This window comes from Pan troglodytes, chromosome 3, assembly GCF_028858775.2.
Source record: "Pan troglodytes isolate AG18354 chromosome 3, NHGRI_mPanTro3-v2.0_pri, whole genome shotgun sequence".
NCBI lineage: Eukaryota > Metazoa > Chordata > Mammalia > Primates > Hominidae > Pan > Pan troglodytes.
Genome location: NC_072401.2, coordinates 77,885,184 through 77,906,101, shown reverse-complemented (window position 1 = coordinate 77,906,101; position 20,918 = coordinate 77,885,184). Strand labels below are relative to the sequence as shown.

Genomic DNA, 20,918 nt, shown 5'->3' with positions numbered 1-20,918 from the left:
TAAACAATGAATAACACATTAGTATAAATAGGCCCCAAATATTACATGGGAAATACTTAAATACTAAAAAAGTATTTATTGTTTGCATAGTATTCCATGGTGTATATGTGCCACATTTTCTTAATCCAGTCTATCATTGTTGGACATTTGGGTTGGTTCCAAGTCTTTGCTATTGTGAATAGTGCTGCAATAAACATACATGTGCATGTGTCCTTAGCAGCATGATTTATAATCCTTTGGGTATATACCCAGTAATGGGATGGCTGGGTCAAATGGTATTTCTAGTTCTAGATCCCTGAGGAATCACCACACTGACTTCCACAATGGTTGAACTAGTTTACAGTCCCACCAACAGTGTAAAAGTGTTCCTATTTCTCCACATCCTCTCCAGCACCTGTTGTTTCCTGACTTTTTAATGATCACCATTCTAACTGGTGTGAGATGGTATCTCATTGTGGTTTTGATTTGCATTTCTCTGATGGCCAGTGATGATGAGCATTTTTCATGTGTTTTTTGGCTACATAAATATATTCTTTTGAGAAGTGTCTGTTCATATCCTTTGCCCACTTTTTGATGGGGTTGTTTGTTTTTTTTCTTGTAAATTTGTGTGAGTTCATTGTAGATTCCGGATAACCTACTCATCTGAATAGATATATTTTTATATATTTATATTTATATAAATACTTTTTTTTCAGAGAGAGAAAAATATAATTATATAGAGAGACATAGAAAGAGAGGAGGTACATGTGGCAGAAATGTTAGTGAATGTAAAAATAGTCAATGAAGTTACAGCTCTAGGTTTTCCAGAGGTGTATTCAGGTAACTACTACTTACATGGTCATAAAATTGAATTTGTCTGCAAAATTAGCCTTTAAATCAATGAGCTAAAATAAATGACTGCAATATTACAGACAAGTATAGAGAAAGATGACTTTGCATGAATTCAAATAATTTATGGAAAATAGCTAGTATTAATAAAATGTTCTCCTTTCCCATAGTAGACACTGAAAGAATAATTTTTGTTGTTTTTGTGGTTCATTTTGGAACTTTATATCTTATTTGAAAAGCATTTCTAATCCCTACACCAAGACCCAGGCAAAGTTGTAGGGACCATTGGGTCCCATTCCTCCCAGCTACATCTGCATTGAGTGAGTCACAGTGCTCAACTTAGAATCAATTAAGGCTCTGCTAAATCTCCTTGTTTATTAGTTAAAACCTAGCTGCTTTTCATGAAAACTAAAGAGTCAACTCTATTTACTTTAATTTGATGAGATAATTTGCCAGATCAGGATTATTTGAAATTTGATCTTTCCTTGAGTTCTGTTTTATATGTGATACTTGAATGTAGAGGGTAGGATAAATGTACAAAACATGATCCTTGCTCTCAGTGACCTTGCCGTCTAGATGCTGGAGGACACAGGTTACACTAGTCCGAGGACTGAAGTTTTAGTTCCAGAGATGAAATTGGAAGCAGGTTCTTTTTCCTTTCCTTTCTCTCCCTCCCTTCCTCCTTCCCTCCCTCCCTCCTTTCTTCCTTTCTTCCTTCCCTCCTTCCCTCCTTCCTTCCTTTCCTCCTTCCCTCCTCCCTCCTTCCTTCTCCTTCCCTCCCTCCTTCCTTTCCTCCTTCCCTCCTTCCCTCCTTCCTTCCTTTCCTCCTTCCCTCCTCCCTCCTTCCTTCTCCTTCCCTCCCTCCCTCCTTCCTTTCCTCCTTCCCTCCTTCCCTCCTTCCCTCCTTCCTTTCCTCCTTCCCTCCTCCCTCCTTCCTTCCTTTCTTCCCTCTCTCCTTTTCTCCTTCCTTTTTTCCCTCCCTCCCTCCTTTTCTCCTTCCTTCCCTCCCTCCTTTTCTCCTTCCTTCCCTCCTTCCTTTTCTTTCTTTTTTTTGAGGCAGGGTTTCACTCTGTCATGCAGGCTGGAGTGTAGTGGCATGATCTCAACTCACTATAACCTTCATCTCCTGGGCTCAAGCTATCCTCCCACCTCAGCCTCCTGAGTATCTGGGACTACAAGTATGCACCACCAAGCCTGGCTAATTTTTGTATTTTTTGTAGAGTGGGGTTTTGCAATGTTGGCCAGGCTGGTCTCAAATTCCTGGACTCAAGGGATCCACCCACCTCAGCCTCACAAAGTGCTGGGATTACAGGCATGAGCCACCACGCCTGGCCATGTTCTTTTTTCTCTAAAAGAGTGGACCTTTATGCCACCCCACAAAGAATGAGTAAAACCCAGCAAGTTTCAATGCCATCTCCAGCCCTTTCAGACAGAGCATAGTAGAGTATTCTCAAAGAAGGGAAGGTATTCTATGGTGTATCTGTACCACCATGGCACACATTTACCTATGTAACAATCCTGCATGTTCTGCACATGTGTCACAGAATTGAAAGTAAAATAAAAAAGAAGAAGGAGAAGAAGAAGGAAAGGGAGAAGGAGTTGTTCTGATAACTTGAGACTTCCAAGCATTAGCAGTGGGACCCAATGCACATCCTGTTGCCTTGAGCCACTCTACAGAGAAAGGCAGAGAACCCTGTCTATTTATGGGGTCAGTGGTGTAGTCCTGGCCAAAATCAAGAGAAACCAGGTTTCAAGGCCTGGGTGGCCCCGGCACAATAGCACACCTACCTATAAAAATACAAAGCAGGAAGTCAATTTCACTCTTACATTTCAAACACAATATTAGGGCCTAAATTTAATCTGCTATTTTTTTCCAGTTGCAAACTTTTTTTACTTATTTTTTTAGAACACTATTTATTTTAATTAATTAATTAATTTAAATTTTAAGTTCCAGGGTACATGTGCAGGATGTGCAGGTTTGTTACATAGGTATATGCGTGCCATGGTGCTTTGCTACACCTATCAACCCATCACCTAGGTATTAATCCCAGCATGCATTAGCTATTTTTCCTGATGCTCTCCTTCTTGCCACCTCTCCACCCCCACAGGGGCCAGTATGTGTTGTTCCTCTCCCTGTGCCCATGTATTCTCATTGTTCAGCTTCCACTTATAAGTGAGAATATGTGGTGTTTGATTTTCTGTTCCTGTGCTAGTTTGCTGAGGATAATGGCTTCTGGCTCCATCTATGACCTGGTGAAGGACATGATCTCATTCCTTTTTATGGCTGCATAGTATTCCAGGGTGAATATGTGCCACATTTTCTTTATCCAGTCTATCATTGATGAGCATTTAGGTTGATTCCGTATCTTTGCTATTGTGAATAGTGCTGCAGTGAGCATATGCGTGCATGTATCTTTATAATAGAATGATTTATATTCCTTTGGGTATATACCCAGTAATGGGATTGCTAGGTCAAATGGTATTTCTGGTTCTAGGTCTTTGAGGAATCGCCACACCGTCTTTCACAATGGTTGAACTAATTTACATTCCCACTGACAGTGTAAAAGCATTCCTATTTCTCCACAGGCTCACCAGCATCTGTTGTTTCTTGATCTTTTAATAATTGTTATTCTGACTGGCATGAGTTGATATCTCATTGTGGTTTTGATTTGCATTTCTCTAATGATCAGTGATGTTGAGCTTTTTTCATATGTTTCTTGGCCCCACGAATGTTTTCTTTTCAGAAGTATCTGTTCATATCATTTGCCTACTTTTTAGTGGGGTTGTTTTTTTCTTGTAAATTTGTTAAAGTTCCTTGTAGACTCTGGATATTAGACTTTTGTCAGATGGATAGATTGCAAAATTTTTCTCCCATTGTGTATGTTGTCTGTTTGCTCTGATGATAGTTTCTTTTGCTGTGCAGAAGTTCTTTAGTTTAATTCAATCCCATTTGTCAATTTTTGCTTTTGTTGCAATTGTTTTTGACGTTTTCATCATAAAATCTTTGTCTATGGCTATGTCCTGAATGGTATTGCCTAGATTTTCTTCTAGGGTTTTTATAGTTTTGGGTTTTACATCTAAGTCTTAAATCCATCTTGAGTTAATTTTTGTATAAGGTGTAAGGAAGGAATCTACTTTCAATATCCTGCATATGGCTAACCAGTTTTCCCAGCACCATTTATTAAATAGGGAATCCTTTGCCCACTGCTTGTTTTTGTCAGGTTTGTTGAAGATCAGATGGTTGTCAATGTGCAGTTTTATTTTTCAGTTCTCTATTCTGTTCTGTTGGTCTATGCATTTGTTTTTGTAGCAGTACCATGCTGTTTTGGTTATGGTAGCCTTGTAGTGTAGTTTGAAGTCAGGTAGTGTGATGCCTCCAGCTTTTGTTCTTTTTGCTTAGGATTGGCTATATGGGCTCTTTTTTGGTTCCATATGAATTTTAAAATAGTTTTTTCTGATTCTGTGAAGAATGCCAATGGTAGTTTAGTTGGGATAACATTGAATCTATAAATTACTTTAGGCAGTATGGTCATTTTCACAATATTGATTCTTCCTATCCTTGAGCATGGGAGGTTTTTCCATTTGTTTGTGTCCTCCCTGAATTCCTTGAGCAGTGGTTTGTAGTTCTCCTTGAAGAGGTCCTTCATTTCGCTTGTTAGCTGTATTCTTAGGTATTTTATTCTTTTTTTTTTTTTTTTTTTTTTTTTTTTTTTGAGATGGAGTCTCACTCTGTTGCCCAGGCTGGAGTGCAGTGGCGCAGTCTCGGCTCACTGTGACCTCCGCCTCCCAGGTTCAAGCAGTTCTTCTGTCTCAGCCTCCCAAGTAGCTGGGACTACATGCACATGCCTCCATGCCTGGCTAATTTTTTTGTATTTTTAATAGAGATGGGGTTTCACCATGTTGCCCAGGCTGGTTTCAAACTGCTGAGCTCAGGCAATCCACCCGCCTTGCCCTCCCAAAGTGCTAGGATTACAGGTGTGAGCCACCATGCCCAGCCTATTTGATTCTTTTTGTAGCAATTGTCCATAGGAGTTCATCTGTGATTTGGCTCTCTGCTTGCCTGTTGGTGTATAGGAATGCTAGCAATTTTTGTACACTTATTTTATATCCTGAGACTTTGCTGAAGTTTCTTATCAGCTTAAAAAGCTTTTGTGCTGAGACGATGGGGTTTTCTAGATATAAGATCATGTCATATGCAAACAAATATAATTTGACTTCCTCTCTACCTATTTGAATACACTTTATTTCTTTCTCTTGCCTGATTGCTCTGGCCAAAAGTTCCAATACTATGTTGAATAGGAGTGGTGTGAGAAGGCATCCTTGTCTTGTGCCTGTTTTCAAAAGGAATGTTTTCAGCATTTGCCCATTCAGTATGATGTTGGCTATGGGTTTGTCATAAATAGCTCTTATTGTTTTGAGGTATGTTCCTTCAATACCTAGTTTATTGAGAGTTTTTAACATGAAAGGATGTTGAATTTTATCAAAGGCCTTTTCCGTGTCTATTGATATAATCATGTGGTTTTTATCTTTAGTTCTGTTTATGTGATGAATTAATTTTATTGATATGTTTATGTTGAACCAGCCTTGCATCCTGGGGATGAAGTCAACTTTATTGTGGTGGATACGCTTTTTGATGTGCTGCTGGGTTCGGTTTGCCAGTACTTTATTGAGGATTTTTGCATCCATGTTCATCAAGGATACTGGCCTGAAGTTTTCTTTTTTGTTGTATCTCTGCCAGGTTCTGGTATTAGGATGATACTGGCCTCATAAAATAAGTTAGGGAGGGGCCCCTCCTTTTCAGTTGTTTGCAATAGTTTCAGAAGAAATGGTACCAGCTCCTCTATGTACCTCTGATAGAATTCAGCTGTAAATCTGTCTGGTCCTGGGATTTTTTTGATTGGTAGGCTATTTATTATTGCCTCAATTTCAGAAATCATTATTGGTCTATTCAGTTATTCAACTTCTTCTTGTTCCAGTCTTGGGAGGGTGTATGTGTCCAGGAATTTATCCATTTCTTCTAGACTTATTAGTTTATTTGTATAGAGGTGTGTATAGTATTCTCTGATGGTTGTTTGTGTTTCTGTAGGGTCAGTGGTGATATCCTCTTTATCATTTTTTATTGTGTCTATTTCATTCTTCTCTATTTTCTTCTTTATTAGTCTAGCTAACAGTCTATCTATTTTATTAATTTTTTTCAAAAAAACAGCCCCTGGATCTGTTGATTTTTGAAGTGTTTTTAATGTCTGTATCTCCTTCAGTTCAGCTCTGATCATGGTTGTTTCTTGTCTTCTGCTACCTTTGGGATTTGTTTGCTCTTGCTTCTCTAGTTCTTTTAGTTGTGATGTTAGGAGGTCGATTTGAGATCTTTCTAGTTTTTTGATGTGGGCATTTAGTGCTATTAATTTCCTTCTTAACACTGCTTTAGCTGTGTCTCAGGGATTCTGGTACGTTATCTCATCTAATTAGTTTGAAAGAACTTCTTGATTATTTCTGCCTTAATTTCATTATCTACCCAGGAATCATTCAAGAGCAGGTTGTTCAATTTCCATGTAGTTGTGTGTTTTTCAGTGAGTTTCTTAATCTTGAGTTCTAATTTGATTGTACTGTGTTCTGAGAGACTTTGTTATGATTTCAGTTATTTTGCTTTTGCTGAGGAGTGTTTTACTTCCAATTATGTGATCAATTTTAGAGTAAGTGCCATGTGGCATCAAGGAGAATGTATGTTCTGTTGTTTTGGGGTGGAGAGTTCGATAGGTATCTATTAGGTCCACTTGATCCAGAGCTGAGTTCAAGTCCTGGATATCTTTGTTAATTTTCTGTCTCGATGATCTGTCTATTGACAGTGGGATGTTAAAGTCTCCCAATATTATTGTGGGGAGCCTATGTCTCTTCCTAGGTCTCTAAGAACTTGTTTTATGAATCTGGCTGCTCCTGTATTGGGTGCATATATATTTAGGATAGTTAGCACTTCTTATTGAATTAAACCCTTTACCCATTATATAAAGGCACTATATAATGCCTTTCTTTGTCTTTTTTGATCTTTGTTGAGTTAAAGTCTGTTTTCTTTTTATTTTTTTATTTATTTTTATTTTATTTTATTTTATTATTATTACACTTTAAGTTTTAGGGTCCATGTGCACAATGTGCAGGTTAATTACATATGTATACATGTGCCATGCTGGTGTGCTGCACCCATTAACTCGCTAAAGTCTGTTTTGTCAGAAACTGGGATTGCAACACCTGCTTTTTTCTGCTTTCCATTTACTTGGTAAATTTTCCTTTATTCCTTTATTTTGAGCCTGTGTGTGTCTTTGTATGTGAGATGGGTCTCTCTAATATATCACACCAACGGGTCTTGACTCTTTATTCACCTTGCCATTCTGCTGTTTTTTAATTGGGGCATTTATCCCATTTACATTTAAGGTTAATATTGTTATGTGTGAATTTGATCCTGTCCTCCTGATGCTAGCTGGCTATTCTGCACACTTATGTGGTTGTTTCATAGTGTCACTGATCTGTGTACATCAGTGTGTTTTTGTAGTGGCTGGTAATGGTTTTTCCTTTCCATATTTAGTGCTTCCTTCAGAAGCTCTTGCAAGGCAGGCCTGGTGGTGATGAATTCCCTCAGCATTTGCTTGTCTGAAAAGGATCTTATTTCTCCATCACTTATGAAGCTTAGTTTGGCCAGATATGAAATTCTGGGTTGGAAATTGTTTTCTTTAAAAATGTTGGACATTGGCCCCTATCTCTTCTGTCTTGTAGGGTTTCTGCAGACAGATCCGCTGTTAGTCTGATGGGCTTCCCTTTGTAGGTGACCTGGCCTTTCTCTCTGGCTGCCCTTAATATTTTTTCCTTCATTTTGACCTTGGAGAATCTGATGATTATTTGTCTTCAGGCTAATTTTTCTCGTGGAGTATCTTACTGGGGTTCTCTGGATTTCCTGAATTTGAATGTTGGCCTGTCTTGCTAGATTGGGGAAGTTCTGGATAATATCCTGAAGTATGTTTTCCAACTTGGTTCTGTTCTCCCTGTCTCTTTCAGGTACCCCAATAAGTCATAGGTTCAGTCTTTTTACATAATCCCATAGTTCTTGGGGGTTTTGTTTGTTCCTTCTCATTCTTTTTACTATAAGCTTGTCTGCCTGTCTTATTTCAGCAAGATTGTCTTCAAGGCTGAGATTCTTTCCTCCACTTGGTCTGTCCAGCTATTGATACTTGTGGTTGCACTGTGATGTTACTGTGTTGTGTTTTTCAGCTCCATCAGGTCATTTATGTTTCTCTCTAAACTGATTATTCTGATTAAGAGCTCCCGTAATGTTTTATCATGGTTCTTAGCTTCTTTGGATTGGGTTAGAACAAGCTCCTTTCACCCAGCGAAGTTCATTATTACCCACCTTCTGAAGCCTACTTCTGTCAGTTCATCCATCTCAGCCTCAGTCCAGTTCTGTGCCCTAGATAAAGAGGTGTTGTGATCATTTGGAGGAGAAAAGGCACTCTGGCCTTTTGAGTTTTCAGAGGTTTTGAATTGATTCTTTCTCATCTTTGTGAGCTCATCTACCTCCAATCTTTGAGGCTGCTGACCTTTGGATGGGGTTTGTGTGGGGTCTTTTTTGTTGATATTGTTGATGTTATTACTTTCTATTGTTTGCTTGTTTTTCTTTTAACAGTCAGGCCCCTCTTCCATAGGGCTACTGTGGTTTGCTCGAGGTTCATTCCAGACCCTATTTGCCTGGGTCCCTCCCACACCTGGAGGTGTCCCCAGTGGAGGCTACAGAACAGCAAAGATGGCTGCCTGCTCCTTTTTCTGGGATCTCCATCCCAGAGAGACACTGACCTGATGCCGGCGGGAATGCTCTTTTACAAGGTTTCTGACAACCTCTGTTGTGGGGTCTCACCCAGTCAGGAGGCACAGTATCAGGGACCCGCTTAATGAAGCACTCTGGCTGTCCCTTGGCAGAGTGGGTGCACTGCGTTAGGGGCATATCCCCCTCATCCAGACTGCCTGGACTCTTCAGAGCCACCAGGCAGGAAAGACTAAGTCCACTGAACCATGAAGAACGTGGCCACCCCTCCCCGCAAAGGGCTCCATCACAGGGAGATCAGAGTTCTGTCCGTAAACCCCTGGCTGGAGTTGCTGAAATTCCCACAGGGAGGCCCAGTCTGGTGAGGAGGGTTGGATCTGGTTCCCACCTAAAGAAGCAATCTGGCCAAGATCTGCCATAGCCGCTGTGCTGTGGGGAATTCCTCCTGGTCCAAACCGCCCAGTCTCCCTGGTACCTGCAGGGGAAATTGCTGACTGGAGCTGCAGTGATGGCGGCAGCCCTTCTGCTCCGGGAACTCAGTCATCTTAGGCAGTCTCCAGCCTGCTGCCTAGAGTCTGCATAGCTATGTACTTGGGACCCAAGGTCCTGGTGGCGTGGGCTCACGAGGGGATCTCTTGATCCACAGGTTGCACAGATCTGTGGATAAAGTGTGGTTTCCCAGGCAAGGTAGCACAATCACTCACCGCCCCTCTTGGCTGGGAGTGGGAGCTTCCCTTGCCCTGTGCAGCTCCTGGGTGGGCTGTCACTCCACTCCACCTGCTTTTTCTCACTCTCCATGGGTCCCACCAACCACCTAGTCAGTCCCAGTGAGAGAACCTGGATATCCCAGTTGAAGGCACAGGATTCATTCGCCATTTTCGTTCTCCTATTTATTTTTAATTGAGAATAAACATTGTACATATTTATCACAAACAGCATTATATTTTGAAATATATACATTGTGGAATGGCTAAATGAAGTTAATTAACATATGCATTACTTCACATACTTATCTTTTTTTTGTGGTGAGAACACGTAAAATCTATTCTCTCAGCAATTTTCATAACTACAATACATTGTTACTAACTATAGTCACCATGTTGTGCAATATATCTCTTGAATTTGGTTGGTTCTCTAATCTAACTGAAATTTGTATCCTTTAACCAATGTCTCCTTCACCCTACAACCACCTCATTCCCCAGTCCATGCTAACCACCATTCTACTCTCTATTATAAATTCAACTTTTCTATGAGTTTTGGGTCTTATATCTAAGTCTTCAACTTTTTTGGATTCCACATGCAAGTGAGATCATGTGATATTTCTCCTTCTGTGCCTGGCTTGTTTAACATCATATCCTCCAGGTTCATCCATGTTTTCCCAAATGATAGGATTTTCTTCTTTTTAAAGCTTGAATAGTATTCTATGCTGTATTTTCTTTATCCACTCATTCATTGATGAACTTTCAGGTTGATTCCATATCTTGGCTATTGTGAACAATGCCACAGTGAACATGGGAGTACAGATATTTCTTCAACATATTGATTTCATTTCCTTTGGATGTATACCTAGTAGTGTGATTGCTGGATCATATGGTAATTCTATTTTTGATATTTTGAAAAACCTCCATACTATTTTCCTTAATGGCTCTACTAATTTACATTCCCACCAACAGTGTGTAAGAGTTCTGTTTTCTTCACATCTGCTCCAACACTTCTTATCTTTCACCATTTTTTATAACAGCCATTTTAACTTGTGAGAGGTGATGTCTTTTAATTTAGATTTCTCTGCTGATGAGTGATGCCGAGCATTTTTTCATATACCTATTAGCCATTTGTATGTCCTCTTTTGGGAAACGTCTATTCACATTTTTTGCCCATTTAAAAAATTGGGTTGTTTTCTTGCTATTGAGTTGTTTGAGCTCCTTACGTATTTTGGATATGAATCCATATTGTCTCTTCTGCAGGTTGTTTATTCACTCTGCTGATTGTTTCCCTTGCTGTGCAGAAGCTTTTTAGTTCGATATAATCTAATTTGTCTCTTTTTGCTTTAGTTGACTGTGCTTTGGGGGTCATATAAAAAAAATCACTGCCAAGACCAATGTCGTGACATTTTTCCTCTAAGTTTTCTTATAGTAGTTTTATAGTTTTAGGTCTTAGATATCTAAGTCTTTAATATGTTTTGAGTTGATTTTTGTATATGGGAGGAGATAAGGGTCTAATTCATTCTTCTACAAGGGGCTATCTGATTGTCCCAACACCATTTATTGAAGAGACTGTTGTTTACCCATTGTGTTTTCTTGGCATCTTTGTTGAAAATCAACTAACCATAAATGTGTGGGTTTATTTCTGGGCTCTATTCTGTTCCATTGGCCCATATGTCTGTTTTTATGTTAGTACCATGTTTTTATTATTGTTATTATTATTATTTTTCTCAAGATTGCTTTGGCTATTCAGAGTTATTTGTGAGTCCATCATATTTTAGGATTGTTTTTCTGTTTCTGTGAAAAATATCCTTGGAATTTTGATAGGGATTGCATTGACTGTAAATTGCTTTGAGTAGTATGGACATTTTAACAATATTAATTCTTCTCGTCCATGAATATGGGATATCTTGAGACCATGAACAGGGCCTCTGTCTGTTATCCAGGCTGGGGTGCAGTGGTGGGATTGCCCCTCACTATAACTTTGTACTCTTGGACTCAAGTAATCCTTCCACCTCAGCCTCCTGAGTAGCTAGGACTAGAGATGCATGCCACCATGCCTGGCTAATGAAGTCATTTTTTAAAATAAAATGTCTGGCATACAGGCTGGAATGTATGGGATAATTGGAGCAAGTTAGTAATCTCTCTCTTCATATGGCTTCTCCACGTGGCTAGATTTGGCTTCCTTTTATATGGTGGTCTTAGGGCAATTAGACTTCTTACATGGTGACTGGCTTCATCCAGAATGAGCATTTCAAGACACCCGGGTGGAAGCTGCAAAGCTTCTTATGACAGTCTCAGAAGTCCTGAAGTGTCACTTTCTCTGAACTCTATTGGTTAAAGCAGTCACAGGTCATTCCTCACAGAAATAGAAAAAAAAATTTACAAATTAATATGAAACCACAAAAAGACCTTGAATAGCCAAAGAAATCCTGGACAAAAAGAATAAAGCTGGAAGTATCATGCTAGCTGACTTCAAAATATACTACACAGCTATAGTAATCAAAACATCATAATACTGTCATAAAAGCAGTCACATAAGCCAGTAGAACAGAACAGAAAACCAAGAAATAAACCTACATATGTACAACCAACTGATTTTAGACAGAAGGGCCAAGAACATTCACTGGGGAAAGGAAAATCTCTTCAATAAATTATGCTGGGAAAACTGGATATTTATATGCAGAAAAATGAAGCTAGCCCCCATCTCTCACCATATATGAAAATTAACCCAAAATGGATTAATAATTGAATGACTAGAAGACTTAAATGACTAGAAGAATGACTAGAAGAATTAAATAACTAGGAGAAAACATAGGAGAAATGCTTCAGGACATTTGTCTAGGCAAAGATTTCATGGAGAATATCTCAAAAACACAGGCAACAGAAGCAAAAATAGACAAACGAGATTATAACAAACGAAAAACCTTCTGCAAAGCAAAGGAAACAATCAACAGAGTGAATAAACAACTTGCAGAATGGGAGAAAATCCCTGCAAACTATTCATCCAACAAGGGATTAATATTTAGAATACACAAGGAACTCAAACAGCTCAAGAGCAAAAAAACAAATAACATGATTAAAAGTGCACAAATTAGCTGAATAGACATCTTCAGAAAGAAGATATACCAATGGCTAACAGATATATAAAAAATACTCAACATCACTAATCATCAGGGAAATGCAAATCAAAGCCACAATGAGATATCATCTCAGCCCAGTAATAATGGCTGTTATCAAAAAGACAAAAATAACAAATAATAGCAAGGATGTGGAGAAACGGAAACTCTTATGCACTGTTGATGGGAATATAAATTAGTACAGCCATTATGGACAGCAGTTGTAGAGGTTCCTCACAAAACTAAAATTAAGCTGAGTGCAGTGGTGTGTGCCCATAGTCTCAGTTACTCTGGAGGCTGAGGTGGGAAAATAGTTTGAGACCTTCAAGTTGGCAGTGTGCAATGAATCACATCTGTATATAACCACTGCATTCCACCCTTGAGTCATATGGCAACATAGTGAGAACCCATTCTTTAAAAAAAATAACAAATAAAAAAGTAAATAGAACTGCAATATGATCCAGCAATCCCACTGCTGGGTATATATCCAAAGGAAAGGAAATCAGTATGTTGAACACATAGCTGTACTCCCATGTTTATTAAAGCACCGTTCACAATAGCCAAGATATGGAATCAACCTACATGTCCATCAACAGATGGATAAAGAAATTATGGGCACTGGGTGTGGTGGCTTATGCTATAATCCCAGCACTTTGGGAGACTGAAGCAGAAGAATCACTTGAGGCCAGGAATCCAAGATCAGCCTGGGCAAAAAAGTGAGACCCCCATCTCTTCAAAAACAATTTAAAAAATTAGCCAGGCTTGGTGGCACGATGTACTTGTAGTCCCAGCTACTTGGGAGGCTAAGGCTGGAGGATGGCTTGAGTCTAGGAATTTGAGGTTGTAGTGAGCTATGATCATGCCACGGCACTGTAAAAAAAAAAAAAAAAAAGAATTGAAAAGAAATTGTGGCACATATACACAGTGGAATGCTATTTAGCCAGAGAAAAGAACAAAAATGTCATTCATGGCGACATGGATGAGCTTTGAGGACATTGTGTTAAGTGAAATAATTCAGGTACACAAAAAAAGACAAATACCACATGTTCTCACTCATATGTGGAAGCTAAAATATTCGATTCATTGAAATAGAGAGTAGAATGGTGGTTCCTAGAAGCTGGGAAGGGCAGAGGATAGTGAGGCTATTGCTAAAGCTTGGTTAATGGAGGAAGAATCTCTAATGTTCTATAGCACTACAGGGGGACTATAATTAACAATTTTATTTATTTATTTTATTACATAAATTAACCCATTTATCATAGACTAGTGATGTCTCAAATGGTGGAGCTTCTACTGGTCTTCCAACTCCTTCAGTCTTCTGACGGCAACTTTACTGTGATGGTGGAAGTGGTGTTATAGGTCCAGGCACCACCAGCTACCATTTCCATCCAGGAGCCACAGTGCCAGATCCCCACAGCGCCAGGTCCCCACAGCTTGTCTCTTTATCCGGATTTTGCCACAGAAGGAGCAAGTGTCCTCAGCATGCTGGTGAATTATAATTTTCTTCACCATTTTCTGGAGGGAGGCACTATAGTGGGTCCCATGTTTATTGATAATTCTGACGTTCTTGTTGGCTTTAATCATTTCACCACCAACTGGGCCCGAGCCCAAACAGCAACAACAATTTATCGTATATTTTCAAATAGCTAGAAGAGCGGATTTTGAATATTCCCAAAGCAACAACGAAAAATGTTTGAGATGACAGATATGTTAATTATCCTGATTTGATCATTGCAGGTTGTACACATGTATTGAAATATCACCCTGTACCCCATAAGTATGTATAATTATTATGTTAATTAAAATTAATAATAAAAGGGAAAAACAGCAGTCATAGGTCAGCTAAGATTGGAGGTGAAAGAATAACCTCCACCTCTCAATGTACCTTGTATGATCAAAGACAGAAGTAATTCATGATTTCACAAAATGTGTTTCTAGAATCTGATTAGTTCATATGTGAAGAGAGACTGATGTCTATGTAACCGAGAAGTCACATTTGATCAGATCAGGTTTCTCCTAGGCAAGGGGAGCCAGAAGAGCAGGAACAGAATCACAACTTTCAGCTGCTGAAAAGATGTGCTGAAAAATCACCACAGCTGCTGTTCTGGGACCAGGATTCTTTTAGCTGCATTTTAAGAAAATGAAAAATGACTGCCAGCACCAGACTCTCTGGGGAGGCCCCCAGAGGTGTCCCAGCCTTGTGCCACTCTTGCTTGGTGCCTGTGCCCTGGGAGCTTCTCAAATTCCTTTGGTGTGCATTGTTCCAGCACCCCCAGCTCTGCTCTCACAAACCTGTGGCCAGTGTTTCCTCTCACTGGTTTACGTGAATTTTTAGTATCTACAGTTGTAGCCTCTAGCCATGCCCAGCTGCCCGTCTGGAGCATCCAAGCTACCAAGGATTGTTTTTCTTAGTGTTCTGGTTACAAAGTTGACTACATGTTGAGTGGTTTTCCCCACTTCATGTACCCTGTAAGCCCCGTGGCTTTTAGTGTTGATTTTGCAGAATGTGAGGTTTTTCAATAATGTAAATTTTACAAGATAGCAGAAAAGTCTGAACTATTTATTCTCCATTAATATAAAGCACCAGTCCTTGGAGAGAAGTTGATTCCATTCTTGGGGTAATATTCTAGACTGGTTTGGAACATTTCTTGCCACAAAGAAATGATGCTTTAGAAATCCTGGAGAAAGATATCGAAACCAGCTTCAAGGAGAATCCTATTGGCCAAGTTCTGATAATTTAAGTATATAAAATAAAATAATTATAGTTAATTAAAATATTTGGGGTCATGAAAAGCCAGAGTCAACAGTATTTAAAGAAAAATGACAGCTTTCTTTTAAAATAACACATGATATACTTGGATAGCATTTCTTCAAATGAGCAAAGATGTTATTCACTTTTAATTGTGTGAATAGTTCAGTATTGTAGATACACACATACACACAAACACACACATACACACACACACACATACACACACACACACACACACACACAGGTGGACAAAATACATGTCAGCCAAAGACTAAAAAGATTTTATTCCCAGATATGGGATGACCTTGTTCATTATGACAATTGAGGTACATTCATCATATGTTGAATTATTAAGACAATCTGCAAAGCCTTAAAATTCACCAAAACTTCCATTGCCCATATCACCTAGAATTTACAGGTAGTAGTAAAACATTAAGGTAGGAATTTGAAAAAAAAATAAACTGGCTTTTTGCAGAAACTAGATTCAGACAGACAGAGGTCTTGTCCTCAAGCTGTCATGAACATGAGATTATCAGGCAGCAGAAAGATGGGACTCTCCCCCTTACTCTTGAGTGGACAGGCTCATCAAAGACTTGCTTTCTTAAGCCTGTGGCCTGCCACTTACATTTATTTGATGGCATATTAATCTAGTGTAAATTACTAATGAAATTCATCAAAACTTTTCATTCATAAGACGTAAGAACCCCTTCTCCCCCGCTACATTTATCTCCCTTGGATCTGAAGGTACTCAAATAAAATGTGTATCCTTGAGTGGAGTGGATTTTGTCTTTTAAACAGACTGAAATACATGGACATCTGCTTGCTGGCATTTATTTGCTGTTTTGTGATTCTAGCAGCTATTCCTGGTTACTCTTGGTTACTCCCTTGATTTTTTCCCCTTGCTGTGCATGGTCACCAAAAAGAACTGGACAAAGACTTCCCAGGAAGAAAGAGAGAATCTCAGGCCTCACACCCTGGACCACTGTAGAGGGATAGGGAAAAATTTGTCCATCTGATCCCAAAATGACTTTATGGAACCTGAAGGGCTTTTAGGGAGCAACATTGAAAAGACAATTCATATATGGCATTTGCTGCTCTTCAAGGAGGATAAGGTTTTAACGTTTCATGTTTTGGGTTTGCGCCCAAAGGACCAAGACTTATATAATGGTTTTAGGAACATGTAAAGGTAAATTATACCAGAGATTTTCAAAAAGTATTTATTGGACTAAAATATGCTGATGTGGAATTGTTAGGCTCATAAAAACGTGTTTGAGTTACTCTGATAAAGAAATGCAAGGGGGGAATATGTTTTAGTGAAAAAATAAAAAAAAATGGAATATGTTTTAAAAGTCATTTGTGTAACAACTAGAGACATAATCGAAACAAGTGAAACTAAAACAGAGGGAAAAACTGGGGTAAAGGGACTCTATAGAACTTAGATAGTTTAAATTTTGAGGCAACTTGAGAGCAGAGTCCAAGGGTGAGACATTTTAAAAATCTGAAAGTGGAAGGCTTCAAATATCACTCACATCAAGCAATTTTAGCCAAGCTTATGGCAGGCATATTGACAAAGATTTTTTAAATTTGTTTTTGCAAGAAACAAGAGGCTTACTGAGAAATCTGCAACACCTACATATAAACTGTGACATTTATGCCATGCTACCAGAAGCTTCTTTTGGAAGTCTAAACAAAACAAACAAAAATAGTGAATGCTGTATATTCCTCTTTTCTCTGTGTTGATGGAATAGGAGGTAATTTTTCACTCTATGAAATACTTACCAGCTCTGAGATGACTTTATGGACTCCACATTGGGAGTGAACTCTTGGCAAAACTGAATTTCACCTGAGTTGGAAGTTGGCCAATAGAAGAGTCTCTAGCAGATCTCAGTAAAGTCATGTGAAGCCCTGTTTCTTCTGTAATACACAAAACGGTACAGTGGAGACCCCAGGGAAGAAGGAAGTGGTAGATTCTACTTGGGTGGAATGAGGTGAGAAAAGCTCATGGAGGAAATAATCCATAAACAGCTTATTCAAAGAAGAGTAGATACTCACCAGGCAGATGAGATGGGACTTGGTGGGGAGGCCAGAGGTACCACCCAGAAAGCAGGCAGCAATACGGGCCAAGACATGGTGAAATGATATAGACTGGTGAGTTTGTAACTGCAAGCAGTTACACTTGGTGCACTGGCATGAACTTTGGATGTTAGGAATGGGGCAAAGCACCATGAAATACAAGCTGGCTGGTAAGCAGGGACAGATGCTAGATGTCCTTGTACACTGTACTAAAGTTTGCTCTTTCATTTATTTAATGAATGCATGTATTAAGAACCTACTCAGTGCCAAGTCTTGGGGAGACAGACACAATTTTTTTGTTTGTGTGGCACTTACAGTATTAAAGGGGCAGACAGACATTAAACCTAATCATATGACTAATTATTTAATTTTACTTGTGATAAGCTCTCCTATAGAAAGGCCAATGCTGTGTAATGACAGAATTTGTAATAGGGAAATCTAACTTAGTGTGACATCTGAGACGTCTTCCCTGAGGAGGTGACAACACAGCGGAGACCTAAGTGGGAGCGTGTCAGCTAAAGGAGGGCTTGTTTGTGAAAAAGCGCTTTGGGCAGGAGGAACATGGGCAAGGGCGGGGAGATGGACAGGCATGTGTATAACCAAGTACCCCCTCTTTTCTAAGAGAAAAAGAATGGGTTATGTCTTATTGTTTTCCTTCTTTTCTCTTTCCCCCTTTTCCCTTGTTCCTCACTTCTTAGCTCTTTAGAAATGAAATTATAACCTTTACCTTCCCTTCGCCAGACACTTCCTACAGAGCAAGCTTATCTATTAGGTTGGTGCCAGAGTAATTTGGCAAAAGTAATGGCAAAAACCACAATTACTTTTGCACCAACCTAATAACTATGCACCAGAGAGGGAATTCTCCCACCAGGAGATGGCCTCAAGAGACAACAGTCAATTTACAACCTGAAGTGCCCCGCAACAGAGCTCTCTTTCACCTGGAGTGGATCTCAAGACAGTGGCCACCTTACAACCTAGCTCTGCCCACGATGGTGCCAGCTCGGTAGATATGGCATCAAAGCGAGTCATGCAGACCCTACACCTGCTTTCTCCCTCTCCTGCATGCCATTCATGCCAAGTCACCGCTTAAAAGCCTCTGCTTTCTGCCCAAAAGTAAAGTGATATCCTTAAAGGCAGGAGCCTGTACTTCTTCCCCTAAGCTATGCTGTGGAATAATGTCACTTTCTTTATACCAGACTCAATCTTGTTAAGTGGACTCTGCAGGTGGTGAGTGACTGAACCTGTGTTTCAGTTACATGTGGAGCTTTAGGGAAACAGAAAAACCTATAGCCAATGGATGGACTCTACTCAGGGAAGCCACATAATCATATTTGCATTTTAGAAACCACCCCCTGGCTTCAGTGTGGGGAATAGTAAAGGGATGTAGGGCAGGAGGTGTGATCGTCAATTTTATGTGCCTACTTGATGGGGAAGGGATGCCCAGATGGCTGGTAAAACACGGTTTCTGGGTGTGTCTGTGAAGGTGTTTCTGGAAGAGATTAGCATTTGAGTCAGCAGCCAAATAAAGCTTGCTCTCACCTATGTGGGTGGGCAGCACCCAATCCATTGAGGGCCTAAATAGAACAAAAAGGTGGAGAAAAGAGGGCTTTCCTCTGTCTTACTGAGCTGAGACATTATCTCCTCCTGCTCTTAGACATCAGCACTCCCGGTTCTCAGAGATTTGTTTTCTGTTGTTGTTGTTTGTTTGTTTGTTTTGTATACAGGTACCCAGTGTGGTACACAGATTTTTATTTTTTATTTTTTTATTATATATATATATGTATATATTTTATATACATATATATTATTATACTTTAAGTTCTAGGGTACATGTGCACAATGTTAATGGTGTGCTGCACCCATTAAGCCTTCATTTACATTAGGTATGTCTCCTAATGCTATCCCTCCCCCCTCCCCCAACCCCACAACAGGCCCTGGGGTGTGATATTCCCCTTCCTGTGTCCAAGTGTTATCCTTACTCAATTCCCACCTATGAATGAGAACATGCAGTGTTTGGTTTTTTGTCCTTGCAATAGTTTGCTGAGAATGATGGTTTCCAACTTCATCCATGTCCCTACAAATGACATGAACTCATCATTTTTTATGGCTACATAGTATTCCACGGTGTATATGTGCCACATTTTCTTTCTTTTTTTTTTTTTAATTATACTTTAAGTTTTAGGGTACATGTGCACATTGTGCAGGTTAGTTACATATGTATACATGTGCCATGCTGGTGCGCTGAACCCACTAACTCGTCATCTAGCATTAGGTATATCTCCCAATGCTATCCCTCCCCCCTCCCCCCTCCCCACCACAGTCCCCAGAGTGTGATATTCCCCTTCCTGTGTCCATGTGATCTGGTGTGAGATGATATCTCATAGTGGTTTTGATTTGCATTTCTCTGATGGCCAGTGATGATGAGCATTTTTTCATGTGTTTTTTGGCTGCATAAATGTCTTCTTTTGAGAAGTGTCTGTTCATGTCCTTCGCCCACTTTTTGATGGGGTTGTTTGTTTTTTTCTTGTAAATTTGTTTGAGTTCACTGTAGATTCTGGATATTAGCCCTTTGTCAGATGAGTAGGTTGCTAAAATTTTCTCCCATGTTGTAGGTTGCCTATTCACTCTGATGGTAGTTTCTTTTGCTGTGCAGAAGCTCTTTAGTTTAATTAGATCCCATTTGTCAATTTTGGCTTTTGTTGCCATTGCTTTTGGTGTTTTGGACATGAAGTCCTTGCCCACGCCTATGTCCTGAATGGTAATGCCTAGGTTTTCTTCTAGGGTTTTTATGGTTTTAGGTCTAACGTTTAAATCTTTAATCCATCTTGAATTGATTTTTGTATAAGGTGTAAGGAAGGGATCCAGTTTCAGCTTTCTACATATGGCTAGCCAGTTTCCCCAGCACCATTTATTAAATAGGGAATCCTTTCCCCATTGCTTGTTTTTCTCAGGTTTGTCAAAGATCAGATAGTTGTAGGTAAGCGGCGTTATTTCTGAGGGCTCTGATCTGTTCCATTGATCTATATTTCTGTTTTGGTACCAGTACCATGCTGTTTTGGTTACTGTAGCCTTGTAGTATAGTTTGAAGTCAGGTAGTGTGATGCCTCCAGCTTTGTTCTTTTGGCTTAGGATTGACTTGGCGATGCGGGCTCTCTTTTGATTCCATATGAACTTTAAAGTAGTTTTTTCCAATTCTGTGAAGAAAGTCATTGGTAGCTTGATGGGGATGGCATTGAATCTGTAAATTACCTTGGGCAGTATGGCCATATTCACGATATTGATTCTTCCTACCCATGAGCATGGAATGTTCTTCCATTTGTTTGTATCCTCTTTTATTTCCTTGAGCAGTGGTTTGTAGTTCTCCTTGAAGAGGTGCTTCACATCCCTTGTAAGTTGGATTCCTAGGTATTTTATTCTCTTTGAAGCAATTGTGAATGGGAGTTCACTCATGATTTGGCTCTCTGTTTGTCTGTTGTTGGTGTATAGGAATGCTTGTGATTTTTGTACATTGATTTTGTATCCTGAGACTTTGCTGAAGTTGCTTATCAGCTTAAGGAGATTTTGGGCTGAGATGATGGGGTTTTCTAGATAAACAATCATGTCGTCTGCAAACAGGGACAATTTGACTTCCTCTTTTCCTAATT

General features: G+C 39.5%; 1 pseudogene; it reads right to left on the bottom strand.

The window, feature by feature from the left end:
- Positions 1-13,739: 13,739 nt before the first annotated feature.
- On the bottom strand, positions 13,740-14,033 carry LOC107974093 (large ribosomal subunit protein eL43-like; annotated as a pseudogene).
- Positions 14,034-20,918: the final 6,885 nt, after the last annotated feature.